This window comes from Chanos chanos, chromosome 5 (genome assembly GCF_902362185.1).
Source record: "Chanos chanos chromosome 5, fChaCha1.1, whole genome shotgun sequence".
NCBI classification, from domain to species: Eukaryota; Metazoa; Chordata; class Actinopteri; order Gonorynchiformes; family Chanidae; genus Chanos; species Chanos chanos.
The window spans coordinates 26,683,983-26,703,465 of record NC_044499.1 but is presented as its reverse complement, the minus strand read 5'-3'; the positions used below and the strand labels follow the sequence as shown (position 1 = coordinate 26,703,465).

General features: G+C 42.1%; 1 pseudogene; it reads left to right on the top strand.

Moving 5' to 3' along the window:
- The first annotated feature begins 384 nt into the window (after positions 1–384).
- Positions 385–4,392, top strand: LOC115812350 (uncharacterized; annotated as a pseudogene).
- Positions 4,393–19,483: the final 15,091 nt, after the last annotated feature.

Sequence of the window (19,483 nt, the reverse complement as noted above, 5' to 3'; positions counted from 1 at the left end):
TGGTAATCCGAAGGGCATACTCAGCTTGATGCAATCAGTCCTGACACACGAGCAACCGTGTAAAACCAAAGTCATACAATATCGACTGTTGCTGAAGTGTCAGCCCTTGTATGCAGCCCTCCTCATGTGAAGCTCTACTTGGGTCAAGTCCAGCGAATCTACCTGTGCAAGTCCACCAAGCAAGGCCACCAACAAGGCAAACGGTCCTATTTGCCCATGCACTTAAACGTACACTTTTTAATCAGCACTATAAACTATGCGCTTCCACTCCATTCATGTTGTCTCCGGTACACGCAGAAGGTATCACCATGGCAAAAGGCAAAGAAATTTGGCTAACCTGCATTCTTTGCAACACTCTTCACATATGCCTCTTTCTCTGCTGGGTTACAGAACTGTCGATCAGCAGTTAACAAAGCTGATATCATTAATACACATGCTAACCTTCTATCACTTGAGCTATTAGCTCTCACTGAAACCTGGATCAAACCTGAAAACACTGCCACCCCGGCTGCCCTGTCTACTAACTATACCTTTTCCCATTCCTCCCGCCAGTCCAGGCAAGGGGGTGGGACTGGCATTTGGATATCCAACAACTGGAAATTCACTCCACTGCTGCCTCCACACATTTACACCTCTTTTGAGTATCATGCTATTATGATGACTGCTCTGATCAAAGTCTCTGTGGTTGTCATATACCGTCCACCAGGACAAATGGGTGATTTTGTGGATAAGCTAGACATGCTATTATCCTCCATTCCCGATCATGGCTGTCCGCTACTCATCCTAGGTGATATGAATATCCACTTGGACAACCCCAACTCAGCTGACTTTCTCTCACTGTTATCCTCCTTTGACTTGGAAAGGGTCCCCAGCAATCCTACTCACGAAGCTGGCAAAGAATTGGACCTCATTCTAACTCGAAACTGTGCCACTGAGGGACTAACGGTCACATCTCTGCATCTCTCTAACCATTACTTAATTTCCTTCACTATATGCCTCCAGAAACATGCCTCTGTTTCACAACCTGTTGTCTTGTTCTGCTGCAACCTCCACAACCTGTCTCCTACCCACTTTTCCTCAGTGGTCGCATCCGCTCTACCTCCTCTTAGCACTTTTTTCCTCACTAGAGGTTAATGATGCTACAGATTCTCTCTGCTCTACACTAAGCTCATGCCTGGATAGTCTGTGTCCTCTATCCACAAAACCCACTCGCTCTAACCAGCCTCGCCCGTGGCTGACTGTTACCATCCGTAAGCTGCGTACTGATCTCAGAGCTGCTGAGAGAAAATGGTGTAAATCCAGCAACCCCGCTGATCTCACGGTTTATCAAGCACTCCTATCATCCTTCTCATACAGCATCACAGCTGCTTTCAAACAGGTTTCAGAATTTATCGTGACCTCTTTGACACACACCAGTCAGGCTTTAAGAGTGGCCACTCAACTGAAACGGCTCTGTTGTCTGTGACAGAAACTATAAAGGCAGCCAGAGCTGCAGGTCAGTCCTCAGTGCTCATTCTGCAGGACCTATCAACTGCCTTTGATATGGTCAGCCACCGCATCCTGCTATCCATTCTCTCAGATTTGGGCATCTCGGACAAAGTACATTCTTGGCTCAAAACCTACCTCACTGGGTACACTTTCAACGTATTCTGGCAAGGACAAACATCCACATTCCATCACCTCTCCACAGGGGTGCCCCAAGGCTTGGTCCTGGGACCCCTTCTCTTTGTAATATACACCACCTCCCTGGGTCCGGTTATCCGCTCGCATGGCTTCTCATACCACTGCTGCACAGATGATACTGTACGTGCAATAGCAATCCTAACACGGGAACACCAAAAGATGTAGGTGCCATAGGTTTAACAAATCAGTCTCATATAAATCAGTCTCATAAAGTTGTTAACCATTAATTTTGGTATTTAATACTTTATGATTAAACTACTAAAATTAATACAATAATCTAGTTGTAACACTGTGCGACAGTCCTAGTGAGTGTTGTAGTACTAATGTATTGCAATTACACTACTAAATCTATAACAGTCATGAACAACCAGGTTGACTAAGGCTATTGGGAGTACTTTGATGGCAGAGGTTGGCATTCAGTGAATATTGCGGCAGAAACCAACAGGACAGCAGTTTACAGATACTATTTATTAACATGATCAACACTACTTGGCAAACTAATACTGATATGGTACATTCAATTATCAGCAGCAAATAGAATGATCAAAGCGGAAATGGTAATATGATGGTAATGAGGCTATGTACAAGTATTCAATGTAAGACTGAATGAGTGTTAGAGCAGAGATGCATGCGTGTGTGTGTGTGTGTGTGTGTGTGTGTGTGTGTGTGTGCGTGTGTATGTGTGAGAGAGGGAGAGAGAGAGAGAGAGAGAGAGAGTGTGCGTGTACGTGGGAGTGTGACCAGCTGAAGAAAGAAGGAGGAGCGAGGGAGAGAGGCTGTCCCTAGGCGCACAGGCAAGAGGTATGTGTGGTATGAGAATGTAATGCACAAGTGTGTGTGCTAGGCACCAACGAGAGAGGGGATGGGCAACAAGAAGTGCGTGTGTGAGAGAGAGAGACAAAGGATCTCCAATTTGAGAGCTAGTCTCAAGTAGGCCCTAAACCCAACAACTCTACCCAACCCTTAACTCTCACTGTAATCCCAAAGTTGAAGTGTGTGTAATCAGACAAAGGGAGTTAGAGAGAGGGAAAGAACGCATGCAAGATCTATCCTTCATGAGTTGTAAACAAAAGAAAATAACAATCCAATTGTGCGTGAAATACAGTGTGTACATTTTAATCACAAAAGAATTAAAATAACGACACTTTCTTCATGTTAACTGCATACAACATTAAGACTAAAGTGTGCCCAGATGCCAGCCTTACTTTGAACCACTCTTGCGTGGCGACCGAAGATGCATCTTTGGTGGCCTGATGAGCAGTAGTTCTTTTCCTTGTTGCTTGAAGATCTTCGGGGCACCGTCGCTCATCCGATGATCTTGAAGGGTTCTTGATTTAGTCCGTCGACATTTTAAAAAATGAAAAGGGATCCGGTCGCCTTTTCTTCCATCGAACACTGCGTTGGTTACAGTATAATTAACCAGTGAAGTTAAAGTCGCAACTGTGCAAGAGAAAGTACATTAAACTTAGCCTGGAAGTTTGGTACAAATATCCCGCTTCATTGTTTCTCAGCTCTTTTCTTCTGCAAAGAGATGGTGTCTCTTTAGGCAGATAGGATCACTCGCCAGAGAGATCCAATGCCAGGGAGTAACAGTGTCTTTTTATGCAGGTAGAAACAAACCGCTAGAGACACCCACTGCTAGAGAGAACCTCTGCTAGCGAGATGCTGCTAGAGCGAACCGCTGCTAGAGACAGAGTTGGAGAGCGTTAGAGAGTTGGAGAGAGAGCTGGAGAGGGAAAGAATTTGGATTTTTCTGTGGTTTTATGGCGCAATTGCATCATCACTGTATCTGGTATCTGGTTCCATTGCTGTATCCAATACCGTTACAGTGAAAGCTGAGAAGATGGGTTCAGATTACCCATGGGGCTAAGTAGGGAATTATGGGTAGTATGGTCTACGGGCCTGGCAACCCCTACAATACCCAGCTATACCTATCATTCCCACCAGATGATCCCACAGTCTTGGCGTGGATCTTGGCTTGTCTCTCAGACTTATCCACTTTGATGCAAGAACGCCACCTTCAGCTAAATCTCTTGACTTCTTGGTCATCCCAGCAAATCAATCTATCCACCACAATATCAATATAAAATCATCTCTTCATCCCTAACCCTGACCAAGGTAGCAAGAAACCTGGGTGTCATGATTGATGACAAGCTATCTTTCTCCAACCAGGTTGTGGCGGTGTCCCAGTCGTGTCACTTCGCTCTTTACAACATAGGGAAAATCAGGCTTTACCTGACTCAGTATGCCACCCAACTCCTGGTACAAGCCCTGGTTATCTCTTGCCTCGACTACTGTAATGCCCTTCTTGCGGGTCTGCCAGCATGCACAGTGAGACCCCTACAGATGGCCCAGAACACAGCGGCACGTCTGGTTTTCAATCAACCTAAGAGAGCACATGTCACACCACTACTTACCGACCTCCACTGGCCACCCATGGCCACTCCAATCAAATTCAAGTCACTGACGCTCACTTATAGCGTGACTTCTGCGTCCACACCCATCTAACTACTCTCATGCTCCTTCTCATCTGCTGCGTTCCTCCAAGGAACATCGTCTGGCATTGCCATCCCTACAAGGCAATCTCAGTCCAGACTGCTTGTGGTTCCCCAATGGTGGAACAAGCTACCAACTGAAATCCGAGCATCCCTCTCTATCTTCAAGAACCTCTTGAAGACTCACCTTTTCCAAGAGCACTTCCTCTCCTAACTACTAACATCACTAACCCCCTAATACGCCTTACTCACACCTTCTATACCTACTCTCTTACTCTTCTATAGCTACTCTCCTGCCTCTATCTTGAAGGAAACTTACACTTACTTCTTACTTCTTGCTCACACTTAGCGCCTACTCTCAGGTCTCTCGCTATCCTGGAGCTTGAATTGTTTTCCCACTTGTAAGTCGTTTGGATAAAAGCATCAGCTAAATTAACGTAATGTAATGTAATTAGGTGGTGAAATACTGGTCAAATAACCTGCCCTTTGTGAGGATTATTAGGAATTAACAGATCACTAAAATACCAGGGAGCAAGACTGTTTAGAGCTTTACAAGTGAACAACTTCAGTTTGAATAATACTGAACGATATAGGAAGCAATTGTAGAGAGGACAGTACAGGGCTGCTGCGTTCATTTTTTCCATGCATCTATGGCTCTTTTACCTGGCAGCTGTATTCTGAATCAGCTCTAAGTCTGTTTAGGGACACTGAGGTACAACCAGAAAAAAGAGCATTTTGTAGTCAAGTCTAGAACTGGTATTGTATAACTATTCTGCATTTTGAGGAGAGTGCAGTATCTTCCCATTTCTGTTGAACAATTTCTCTTGGAGAACTGAGAAAGTTCATCTCATGTACCCTGACCAATACATATATATCCGCGTGTCGTCAGCATACCAGTCGAAACTAACACTATGTTTATGAATAATACCACCAAGAGACAGCATATACACTGAGAAGAGCAGAAGCCCTAGTACTGAGCCTTGAGGAACACTGTACTATGCCTGAATATGATCAGATGACACACAATTAACATGCATAAATTGGTAAAAGTCGCTGAGGTAGGATCTGAACCAGGAGTGTGCCAACAAGGTTTTGTAGCCTAATAAAAAAATTATATGATAATCTACAATGTCAAATGCTTGTCAAGTGCTTGAATCTAGCAGCATACACATTCATCACTTAGAGCAGTCTCTGTGCTATGGTGTGGTCTAAAGCTTGGCTGAAAAACTAAATATTGGTTCTGTGTAAAAATGAATGCAACTATTTGGCTGCAGACTTTAGAAATAAATCAAATTTGTGTTTGAAATAGGTCTACCGTTGGATGGGACACAGAACCAGATTTGGTTCTATATCAGATGTCGTCAGAAGACATCAGATGTCTAAGGTATAGAGACAACTTTATCATATTAAATCATAGTAGTTTGTCAGTTTAGGATTAAAGTTTTATATATATATACTATAGGGGGGGGAAACAGGAAATATATAAATATAATTCCTGAATATATAAATATATGCCCGAATTTATACATATAATTCCAAATATATAAAAGTAACTGTATATATATATGTAAGTCTGAATATAAATGTAAAGCTGAACATATAAATGTAATTCTGAATATATAAATGTAATTCCGAATATATAAAAGTAACTCTGAATACATAAAAGTTAGTTTATACTCAGGCATATCGCAAGACAGTCATTTTACGGTTTTAAATAATTTCTCTTTTTTTTCCAAGGCTACTGAGTGAGCAAAACAAGTTTAACATCAGCATCAGTAAAATTTTACAGTACAAGCAAAGATCATCAAGCAAAAACATTAAATAATTTAAATTTGAATGAGGCAATAATTTGGACTTCATTACGGGGTCCTTATTTTCTTGGTATTAGCACCTTCCAAGTAGGGGAGCTAAATTTGACAGTGAATTGGGGAAGGGATAGCCCAACGAGGTAGAGAAATAGTAAATAATCTCACAACAAGTGTTGGTTTCATAGAAACCCTCGCTGCAAAATGTGACGGGGGCAACAGAAGACCGTGCTCTTACACCTCAATGGAAAGTTCCAGCGGACACCAAACTACGGAGGAAAGTCTGCATGTTATTTCACTGAATCAGTTTGGAGAAGTGCATCAGGTTGTAAACAGGAGCAGGAAAATGTTCTCCTGCTTTAAAGCCTTGGCGAAAGACAGTGCAGCATCGTGCTATGAATACAGCACTGGTTTCAAAGTCACCTTAAATCCATTCTCTCAGTCAGGAGTTTAAGCACACCACTATACTCACACTCACTCTGAACTAGTGCCACCACCACCCCAGAATTAAATTGTCAGAACAGTATCCACCATCAACAATACAGTTGGCCCTTGGTATCCACAGGAGATTGGTTCCAGGACCCCCTGCGGATTCCAGAATCCATGGCTGCTCAAGTCCCTTACATAAAATGGTGTAGTATTTGTATATAACCTACGCACATTCTCCTGTATACTTTAAATCATTTGTAGACTACTTATAATACCTAATATAACGTAAATGCTATGTAAATAGTTGTTATACTGTATAGTTTAGGGAATAATGACATGAAAAAAAAAAGTCTGTACATGTTCAGTACAGACACAATCATTATAGGCCTAACTACATAGTACATGCACGTCAGCAACAACATTTTCTTTATTTCAGCACTTACAGATTGCTTTCGTTTAATGACCTGAAAGAGGAATACACACAACACAAGTAGCGAATGAACGAGGCACAAGGTGAACAACGCTCAAACAAGTTCTGGAGAGAGACTGAGAATCTGTGAAATGGCAGGAGGGTACAGCAGGGTATGCCTCATTTGCGTGGATTCAACGCAGTGCTCGCCTCGTGGCAAAGTTTCGTTTTTTAGAACTTTCTGTTTTTGGGGTTTTTTTCTGTTTTTTTTTTTTTTTTTTTTCATGAATATTTTCGATCTGCGGTTTGTTGAATCTGAGGGTGTGGAACCAGCAGATACGGATTGCCGAAACTGGACATCAGGATCCTCCCAGACATAATGCTGTACTGTTTCACTAAGACAAGCACATTATTCTATTACCAGAAAAACTTCTTTCAATAATGTCACCTTTCACTTTCCATGCATCTGTAGCTCTTTGATTACTGTGCATTTTGGCCTGGCATTTCTGTGAGGGAGTTCATCTTGGTCCATCCTCAACACTTCTCCCACACATTTCAACATTTTAAGTGCAAACCAGTCAAAATGTATGTTAATTATAATATTAGGATATTATTATGTATTCAAAATATATTATAGAATTTTCATGAGTAAGTTCAGCAGCAAATGCCTAATAAGAACAAAAATATTATGTAAATACTGCAGAGTATTATACTGGTTTAACTCTTTTCTAGTCTACAGTGCAGCCCATATTGTTTGACCTTGAGTGAGATGCTGGCAGGTTTTTTGAAAGATCATAAGCAGAACTGTTTCTCCAATGATCATTGGGGAGTGCTGAGGACTGTGGCACGACGGCACATGGAGTAGCTGGCAGTTGATGAAAAGCAAACAGGGTTTCCTAAGCTCATCCCAATTAAAACTCACACACTCACACAGACACACACTCACACACACTTACAGGAACACAATCAAATATGTACAGTCAGTGAATGATAGCTGTTGTGACCTGAAGGAAAGGCTGGCAGTGGGCAGACAGCATGCTAATAAGGGTACCTTTTGCCATGGGCTATTTAGGGAATAGCCTCTCATCCCACAAATTCCCCACACTGACAGAGGGGAAAAAAGGAAAAGAGGAGAACAGTTGAAATTCCCTATTGCACAATTCAAGGACAAAAGAATCTAAAATGGATCTTTATCTTTGCTCTTGGCCAATATCCATATTAATTATAGCAAAAACACAAATGACAGTCAATAAAACACAGAGTGAAACCAAATGGGTATAAGGAAAGACTGTTTGGTATATGGGTATAAGGAAAGACTTTGTAGGGTTGTCAGTGCAAACATCCTGGGCCCTGCGGGACTCTGCAAACTGTTCAGCAGAAAACAGATACTGCACTTGCCAAAAGTCATGTTAAACATGGAAGGGAAGGCGTGATTATAATTATTGTTGTTATTATTATTATTATTATTATTATTATTATTATTATTTTGCTGTTAACATATCACGTGACGTTCCAGGGGCACATCTTCATAATGAGTCATTTGAACAAGGGCATTTTTAACTCCTCTATGAATGGTGACCTGCACTAAAATTTCAGGTCACCTCCCTACCAGAAAACCAACTCGCCTACACACACATTCCTCCTGTACTCCTCCACAGTGGTGCAAAGCTCCTCAGAGCTTGGCGAGTCTCCAGAGCAGAGCAGGGGTGCAATGGGGCATGGTGGGAGACAGCGATGGAACACACATTGCACGCAACAGGGCACTCCCCACCAGGCTCCCGCTGCAAGGCACAACTCTCAAGGACATAGAGAACTGGGACATCATGTTTGCAAACGCTTCCCAGTCCAGATCTGGTACAGAAGACAGGACAGTTTTCACTGTGTCTGTAATGTGATTGGACTGAAAAGTGTTTACATGCCTGAGAGTATGGATGGACTCTTTTTAACTCAACCTGACTTTACAATTGAGCCATCGCCCCTTTCAGTGGTTTGTTAGTAGTGAACAAATATCGCAGAGATTGGGAAATGTAAATGGGATTTTACCACAGCTTTTGACTAAATTATTTTAACAGTTTAATGTTACATTACTGTTGCTTAATTGATGTTCTTATGGGTTTTGCACCAACACATATCAGAATCACTTTTGTCACTCTCCTTTTTTTGCCTCCTTTTTTCCTAATCTTATATGTTGAACCACCACCCAAAAAACAGTCCAGTCTCTGGCAGAAGTTAGTGATGCTAAAACACACATGCGAGAAGCCAGCCACTTTTCCTTCAACAGGTTAAGTTACCAGAAACCTGAAGGAAGGCACTATTTACAGTGAAACTACATAGATGGCTGTCCATTAGTGAAGCAGTGGTAAGCAGTTCCAACTCACCCACACAGAGACACACAGTCAACTGTATTCCCTCAGACTTTTAGCCACGATTGCCAACCGCTTTGGCTGACCCCAAAAGACACTTCTTCCTGCAGTGTTTCCAAATTGCCTCATGTTAATATGAGTTTCTTCATACTTTTCAGAATGCAAAATAATTTTGACAGTAATGTTTGGTTTTCAAAGGCCATTGCTCTTCTTATAATTCTTACATTGCTCTTCTTATATTAAATGTTGTTTCTGGATTATAATTCCAGACTTTATAATCATAAAAAGTATACATGCTTTCCAACTTATGACTTTATATTCATAGAAAGCATACACATAGAAAGCATAACTATTTTATAGTTACGACTTTATAATTATAAAAAGTATACACACTTTACAACTTGTGACTTTATATTCATAGAAAGCAAACATATTTTATAAGTTCTGACCTTGTAATCATAAAAAGCACACATATTTTTATGTACAAAATACTTGTGTGCAGGTAATCAGTGATGCTAGATTCCTGGTCACATTTAAGTCTGAAAAAGATTCTGAATTTCATGTCAGCTTACAGTGTAATGTGAACCTGTGAGCTCTGCACTTCCTGACACAGTTTCCCCTTTTACAGAGTTTCATATTGTTCAGATTTCAAGGCGATCTTATGATGTTTTTAAGCCTCTCTGACACCTCCATTACAGCTGTTTCCCACCAAAGAAGAGTACAGAGTTGATTTGTGTGTTTTTTAATATCCACTCATCCAAGACGCCTCTAAAGCAGTATTGTTACTGTCACATTTCCATACGTTTTGGGTGTGTTTTGGTTTGCAGTGTGGTTTTTGTCCTTGATATAAAAGCAAAGCTTTCCAATGTAGATATGGGTGTGTAATTTAAAAGAGTTCTGGCCTGACTGTCTGTGTTCATAGCTGCTGTGGGTGCCTGAAATGCTAACAATCTCTCTATCTTATCTCCAAGCGGCTTGTATGGGTGCCAAACTGTGCTAAGCATGGACTGTCCCCCAAAACATTCCCCACCTCAATCCCTCCCAAGAACAACCCACCCAACCTGGCTCCATTGATCCGCACCTTCATTCTCCTCCCTTAATGGAGAAAAGGTCATGTCGGGCCCTCCATCCATCTTGGGCAAGACGTCATGCAAGGGATTTTTCTCATCAGGAGCAGTGGGTGACCACCTGTGTGCGCCTACCCCTTGACTCCCACTCATTCCAGTCTGGTTTAAGGGAGTTGTTTTTTCACAGGGAGCATGATGGTAAAGTGCATCCTGAGGACCTCTTTCTAATTTGTTGCTCATGTTAAGGCCCTGCTGGACTCCCTGACAAATCAATGGCATTATTTCCCTAAAACGCCAGCATGGTGAGAAACTGCACGCAGGGTGCTTTTAATTCAACCGGCATCTCAGCGTGGCCTGGGTCCGCCATTGATCGGGCCCACGCTGGACGACGTGCGCCTTCTAGGGGACATTCTATTTGAGTCCCCCTGGGCTGGTGTGGGGGTTGCATGGCAGGAGGAGAAAGCACAGCTGTGGGGAGGTGCCAAAAACATTGAAAACAAAAATGTGTACAAATTACTGTAAAGGGAACGTACATTAGAGCAATTAGATGTCTGCGTGTGCCCTGATATCAACATTTTTGGTTTTGCCCGGTGTTTTTTCTGGATGCAAACTTTCTGGGAGCAACATTTGGAAACAACATTTCGTGCACTGATGAATTTTGAGTCATATTCATAGACCCTCGAGATCCAGACCAAAAGATGTGCTTCAAGATGTGCTTCAGTTCTTCACACCATATATATAAGCTAATATTATGCTTATCAAAGATCATACCCTTCCAGAATGATCCAAAGATCATTCCCTTCCATTGTGAGAGTGAAAGAACTGTCTCTATGCACTAAAACCAAAGTCATACAGTCATGTTTCTACCATAATCAAAAAGTATGATGCCATACCCAGTGGAAATAAATCTAATTAAATGTTCATTTTAAGATGACAGGAAAATTAGATTCAGATTAGAACAAAATTTAAAACTAAACACACATTTTAAAAAATATACATCTAGATCAGATATTTCATGTCTGATGTCACAGTGGACAAACAAAATGGAGACTTCTCTTGCTTATTAATGCTTATTAATTGCTTATTAATATTAATCGAAAATGGTTTGAGTAAACTAAATGGTTTGAATAAACAACAAATTTGAGAAAATCTATGAGCAATTTGCCCCTAAAGACACTGACGCTACACCACATTCTGCTTTTCCCACCATGCATCATCTGATAAATGAAAAAAAAAATTGTGTTCTTTTCACAGCCAAAAGTGGATCTAGTCCATCAGTATGACTGAACAGGGTTAGGGTTAGGGTTAGTGATGGAGCTGCTGAAGACAGATTATATGCTGTTTCTAGATTACAGTGATGGAACTGCTGAAGACAGATTATAGGTTGTTTCTAAATGATGGTGATGGAGCTGCTCAAGATAGATTACAGGTTGTTTCTAGATGTGTAACGTGTTTCTCAAATTCATCATTTTTTTTATTTTTAGTAGCAATTTCAGGACCTACAAATCAAAGATATGATGTTGGCAGACAGTGTGTAGACACTACACAACTATATGTGTTCCGGTATTATTGTCATCAGAGTGCAGCCTGCTCTTCTGATTAAGGGTAGAAAACAGAACAAGGTCTTCAAATTGATTTGTTTTAATGTTCAGTTTCTAGAATTGAAAATAATCCATGATATATAATAAACACTGTGGGGGAGTATAAATTTTGCTGGTTAGGAAACATTACAGTTAGACAGACATTAATGCCTGTTGTGGTATATCTAGATGCTGATGCATCAGAACCTGCATGAAGCAGCACAATCAGCTGCCAAACAGACCACTGCCACACAATACCATGGCAAATCACACACAAACCTGGGCTTATTTCAGGAATCAGGATTTTTCAGTTGGCCATATAACTTCAGTGGAAAGACAAAAGAGTCCTGCTGCAGCCCAGCTGAGGACCGTTCCAATTGGACAGCCCAGACATTTAGAGGATACAAGAGTACTGTTGTTGACATATGATACTTATGATAACAGCACAGTAACATGCAGCGGCTTCCCCGGACCACGAATACAGTGTTTTTGTTTGTTTTTGCAGTCTCTCTGTTTGTTTCTGGATTGTTTTAGTGTAAAATGTGCGTGAGGAATACACATAGACTGAAATACAACCGCTGGACTCTACTGGAAATAAAGGAAAGACGTCCAAACTACAACAACCCTACTGGAGAGGGAAATGAACAAAAGAGCTCCGCGACCTAGGCCTGCTATGTGAGCCAGGTTCTGAGTCACCCGCAGCAGTGGCCCCAACAAAGAGAGCAGTGCGAGAGGAAACAGAAGCCTGGGAAGCGGGGAGGTTTACGGGCTAGGCTAAAAGCTAACCCCACCAGACCGGCCATCCCATATATATTATACTGGTGAATGTTCGCTCCCTAGACAACAAACTCAATAACATCAGACTACTGAGATCTGTACAGTGAGACATGAGGGATGGCTTTGTCTTCATATTCACAGAAACGTGGCTGAATAACAACATCCCTGAAGCGGCCATTCAGCTAACGGGGCTAACAGCTATCCATGTGGACAGGGACACCAGCAAGTCTGCAATGATATCAACACAGAATGGTGTGCAAACACTATGCTGATCTCCGAACACTGTTCATCGATGGTGGAATATATGGCAGTTAAATGTAGACCCTATTATTTGTCACAGGAGTTTACCGTCATCATTATGGTGGCAGTGTATATTCCCCCCGATGCTAATACTAAGGACGCACTATATGAACTGTAAGAAGCCATCAGTGAACTGCAATCTCTTCACCCTGGTGGATTTTTTATTATCGCCGGGGACTTCAACCAAGCAAATTTAAAAACTGTGCAACCCAAACTCTACCAGCATGTCAAGTTTCCAACCAGAGGACTCAATATACTGGTCTGGTCTACACAAACATCAAGGCCCCATACAAAGCCACCCCCTGCCCCCACCTACGACTTTCTGACCACACCACTGTAATGCTCACCCCTGCATACAAACCATTGCTGAAGAGGGCAAAACCTGCAACTAAACAGGTCAGAGTGTCTCCAGAGGGAGCTATTGAAGACCTGCAGGACTGCTTTGAACATACAGACTGGAGCATCTTCAGAGAGGCAGCAACCAGCAGCCATCTCACAGACATTGAGGAGTACGCTGCCTCAGTGACTGGTTACATTAACAAGTGCATTGAGGATGTTACAGTCATGAAAACCATCACCACTCAAGCCAATCAAAAGCCATGGTTTACAGCAGAAGTTCACAAACTGCTGAAAACTTGGGTTGCTGCTTTAAGAGCGGGAGATGATGGGGAACAGCTCAGAGCAGCAAGAAGCAACCTGTACCAAGGCATCAAGCTGGCAAAGCGTGACTATGTACATAGAGTCAATCACCACTTCACCTGCTTGAGAGACACACGGCGCATGTGGCAGGACATCCAGTCCATCACAGACTACAGGACCCTGCCACGTGTCTGCGACTCTCTACCAGACGTCTCTCTATCAGATGCCCTAAGTGCTTTCTACGGCAGGTTTGAGGCCCAGAACACCGAGCCGGCGAGTCGGAAAGTCGGAGGAACCTCACCAACCCCGACTTCAAAATCCAAGATGGCTGTCCCCAGTCGTGAAGAGTAGTAGTTTACTGCTTATTGGCACTCCGTCTTAGTTGTGTCTTATTAAATCAGTCGTACACACAGTATGACTGTGGACATGTTGCTACGGTGTTTGTATGCGCAAAATACTGCATAATGTGTTATCAGCTGGTATTGTTGACAATAGCTAAGAGTAGCTAACCTGGCTAAAATGGTTTTCTGACTTGTTGTTTGGGAATGCGGTCAACTTGGGTGTGATGTCATTCCCAGCTCAGAGTTCCGATGACTGAGGCAAATGGAATGCAGCATTTCTTCCCCCAAGCAGTCTGGCTCCTGAACACCATGCTGCCCCATCCTCTCTGGACTCCATGCACAAGGAGATCCTTCCATAGTTGCACACAGTGCTGGTTGATCCAAGTACATACCCATGTTGCACTCTCTGTAAATGTTTACATACTGGATACAGCTCTACAACGTATACTTTATTTAATATCGCACTCCCTGTCTTTTGCACAGTACCTGTTTACACACTGTCTTACTGTTCATACATTGTTTTCTGTTTTACAGTTCTACGCTGTTAACTTACTTATGTTTAACGCACTGTGTCTTCCTCATTACTCCAACAATCGACTGCCGCTGTGTGCAAACCCTCATCGTACCAGAGCCGCAAAACTTTCCCTATTCATTTTCGACGGGAAAATAAGTGATTAAAAACGGCAATTGTGAAACGAAATGGTTGTCACACTGAGAATGCTTGCTCACGCTCACCCTCCTGTCCACTAATATTTATCGACATCAATCCCAATTATGTATGACTGTATGGAAATAACTGTTAAATTTATGCAAGATAAGCATAACATGTTGGGACTACAAATCTATTACTGTACATATTATCATTTAAGTTTCAAACATACTGAATTAAAAACATCATCTGACTAAAAACATCTCATATCTGACAATGTGTGGTCTATCTGTTGAGGCCCCAGGACTTGATTAAAAAAAAAAAATGTTTTTAGGAGTTAAGAAAATGTCCACTCACTCCTCTACACTCTCATTCACTGGACTGCTTTTGTGTTCTCCCTGACTGCCTCTGTGTTCTTACTCACTGGACTGCCTCTGTGGTTGCTACACCACATCTGCGGAACAGCTTATCACTCAACATTATAGAAGTGCCCCTTCCTTTTCTATTTTTAAATCAAGACTTAAAACTCACCTTTGTTCCATAGGCCTTAAAACGCATCGATCCGTGTGTATGGGTGGCCTACTGATGTTGACATGTAGTCCATGTATTATTCTGAATACTAATGTTCACATTTTTTGTGCTATTTATCTTTGTACAGCACTTTGATCAGTGCAAGCTGTGTTTAATGTGCTTTCTAAATGTACTTACTTACTTACTTACTTACTAAATTTGCATATCAATAGCCTTCCTGATTCTCTTCTTTTTCAACACCTTTTTAGGCATCTCTATATCTTTGCGGAAAACCAGATAACTAAATGACTCACGGTTAAAGTGGATCAAATTTTCTCCAATATGAATGGCATTTTTGCTTTCTTCTGTGGCATCACTGGTTTTGTGTATGTGGGGGGAGGGGTGTTCTGTGGGGGTTAGAGTGTACCTTCAGTTCACACACACACACACACACACAGTCTCTTATCACCCTGAAGCAGCACTGCTCCAGCCCAGTAAAGCTAGCTGCCTCCCCTGGGTCCTACTCTCAAGCCTCTGGTTACTACTTGTTTTTGCACCATTTATTTAGTGTGACACATCTCCAATTAAACTGGAGAGGCTGCTGTATTTCCCCCCGTAACCACCCCATATCCCTCCCCACAGACTCACTGTCACTGAGAGTGAGTCGGAGAGAGAGAGAGAGAGAGAGAGAGAGAGAGAAATATCATGCCTCCCAGGTATGACTGCAATGTCATTTGTCCTACACAGAGAGGTGCCCCTGAATCAGAATTGTCAAAATATTGAACAAGCTAATCACAGGCCTAAATCAAGCCTGTTCATGGCTGGACAACCTGACAGTGCCCTGACTCTCCTCACTGGCTCCTGACAGTTCCCTGACTCTCCTCACTGACTCCTGCCCACACTCCTCATATCAGCTAAGCATTGGCCACCTGAGCAAGAGTGTGATAAAACTCAGCCTTTGTGTGAACTGTAAGTCTTAAAGAGTCATAAACAAACACTTTCGGATGCGATGCAATGTACAGAATTGAGAAATTTAGTGCTTTTTACTGACAAGCTGGCGTGTCTCAATAATTTCATAGTGGTACATCAACATTTTTACATTTTTTTTTCTCTTTGGTAATGCATTAAGTAAAACAGAATGGCAGAGTGTTACTCTGGTGGAGCTTGGCTCACTGGAATCAGAGGGAAAAAACTTAGTACTTTGTTTGTCGTTTCCTCATCTCTGCACCCCCTGCTGGTCCCAGAGTCGTCACAGGAGGAGTGACTTTGTCTGACCCCTAGCCTGTCTGTGGGTACACAGCTGAGTGCATGCTGCTGCCAACCCTGATTGGCAGGGGAGCGTTCGATGGCCCGCCTCCACCAAGCGTGTGTGCCAGAGGGAGGCCCAGCGGCAGCTGCGAAGGGTGGAGTGGCCAGCTGTGGAGCAGCAGGGTGGAGTGACGGCAGAGAGATGCCATAAGACCCACACACATGCACACGCACACAAAAAACAAATGCACACACAGATACACACACATGCGATCTACCTCTCCACGCTGATGGATTCAAATATTGCAAAAAACACGCATCACACCCACGGTTCTGTATGGTTCTATGCATTCCACCATTCACAGGCATGGTGTTCCTCTGCTAACAGCCACCCTGATGCTTGACCCACCCTGAAATCCCACTCCAAGCACACACACTGGCCAAACATCTGCCGTGCCATCTGCATTCTCCCCTCTCTGACGTGTCAGGTAGTGTCACTCTATAGCTCTAGAGAGAGACAGATGTGTGTCCACTCATGCTGTAACTGGAAATGTTAGAGTGAAAGAGCATCACACTCTCTCAATGTAATGTCCACTGTGTACAGGTATATGATGATATAACTGAGTGTTTGTATTTGCATTTCCACTGCGTACAGGTTTATGGTCTCTTCCTCAATGAACTGGGTGCTTGTGTTAAGCGGCTATATGAACGGATGAAAACTGACCAGTGGCCAATTACTGGTGACCAGCAAACTTGACATGCATTATGAAGCTGCTTGTTGCTTTAGTGTTTTCGCAAGCCAACAGCTCAGGATTAATGTATTCCAATGGTACGGATACACTCCTACTGTAACACTACTGTACAAAAGTGACCAATCACAGGAGACACACACACAAGGCGTCACACACATATCAACTGTAAATTTACCCCCCCCGAACACCAGTTATAGAGCCCTTAGTGTAACATCTCCCCATAGTTTTAGCACAGTCGTTCTGTAACTGAGTATATTTATTGTATTGGACTGTTTGTAGTCTTGGTATTTATTGTATTTATTGTATGTCTGACTGTATGTGCTGCTGTCTGTCTATGTTGCACCATTTGGTTCAAGGAGGATGTCATTTCGTCTCTGCTGTATGCTGTGCTGTATATGGCTGAGATGACAATAAAGCTACTTGACTTGACTTGACATCAACATGTTCAACAAACATGCGAAAAAGTAATATTTTGTGTTATTTTGATCAGTTCTTCCTAATCTATTTCTAGGACTTAGATGAACAGTTACATTTACATTTACACTGATTCACTTTGCAGACACTTTTATCCAAAGGGACTTCCAACACAGGCAGAGAACAAAACAAAGCAAATAACCACTGAGGAGCTGATTACTGCACAAGTGCCACGGCTAAGTTCATTATAAGGCTGGATACACATGCAAGTAGGTTAAAGGAAAATAAGATTCGAAGCAAAGTATAAATCAATCTAAGGGAGTTTTTCCTATACCACTGTTGCCCTGTGTTTGCTCACTGGGGATCTAAGAACTGGCATCCATTAAAGCTGCCAAATGACACTGTCCATCGTAAAAAGCACCATACAAATAAAACTGACTTGAACTGAAAGTGATATTAAACAGCTGGTTTAAACAAGAAATGCATTGCCGCCAGAAAATGTGAATGTGATTGTTCCGCAGCATCAGTTTTTGAATGAGATTTCATAACTGGCTTGTGTTCTAAGTCTAAATATGATCAGTTTTTGCATAGCAAAAGACCATTTGATCCAACAATCGACTGCCGCTGTGTGCAAACCCTCATCGTACCAGAGCCGCCAAACTTTCCCCATTCATTTTCGACGGGAAAATAAGTGATTAAAAACGGCAATTGTGAAACGAAATGGTTGTCACACTGAGAATGGTTGCTCACGCTCACCTTCCTGTCCACTAATATTTATCGACATCAATCCCAATTATGTATGACTGTATGGAAATAACTGTTAAATTTATGCAAGATAAGCATGAAACTACATATACACAGAAGAAAAAAATTGAAAAAACATTTCTTTGGACCATTGTATGAGAAAGGAATCACAATAATTTATTGTCATTTTGTTTAGGTCGAGGGGAATACATTTTTACACTAGGATAAGGACAGACAGGGCACCCTGAGGCAGCCCAGGGATGCCACCAAACCAAATGTTACAATTCATACAAAGAAACACTGCTTTCTTACATTCTAGGGCGTGGTCATGCGGCCACACATCTTTACACCATGTACTTCATCAATCATCTAATTAGAGTGGGCCGTATACGTGTTTACACATTTACAATCTGCCCCACAGAATTTCTCTTATGACCCTTGTCAAGGACAAGACAATGTTCATTCAAACTGATGCCCAAAAGAACCCATCTTCTGCCTTAAAACCACGTACACCTCTATCTGTCAGCATGTGTATGTGTGTAGATCTGTCTTTCCATTGCTAAGTCTCACCGTGTGTGGGGTGGATCTCAGTCTGTCCACTCCTTTGCCCAACTGTATGGGTGTGTGTGTGTGTTTGAGCTTTGTCCACTCTTCCAAATGACTGTATGTAAATGTGTGTATGCATGCGTTCTTCTCTGTCTCACTGAATGTGAATATCAGCGTGTGTTTGTGTGTGTATAGACTTTTGTCTGTCCATTCCTGTCGACGGTATGTAAATGCACGTGTGTGCGTGTATGCACATGCAAACTACAGCCCGACCGATACAGGATTTTTAAGACCGATACCGATTTCGATATTTGGGGATTTAAAAATCCGATAATGATATATCTGCCGACTCTCTCTCTCTCTTTTTTTCAAACACACAACATAAACAAAGACGTGTAACGTATATGAGTCTTCGTCCTTTATTGTCATAAATAGTACTTTGAACAAAAGTACAACAAAATATATTAAAGTTTTGATAAATAAGGCAGTAAACTGATACACTGACCTACAGTAAACGCTTCTGATGAATGCATCTAATACAAGACGAGGACAACGAGGACTTGGGATTTCATACTACACATCTGAAAGAGAGACTAGATAGCTTTGTGTGGCTACCAAGCCACGTTAGATGTTTGTTCAGCTCAAGTTTATTTGCATGTGCCCTCTGGTTTAATAATTTCCAATGCACCGACTGTATGCCAGTTGCGGATATATTTACCATTGCTTCATTAA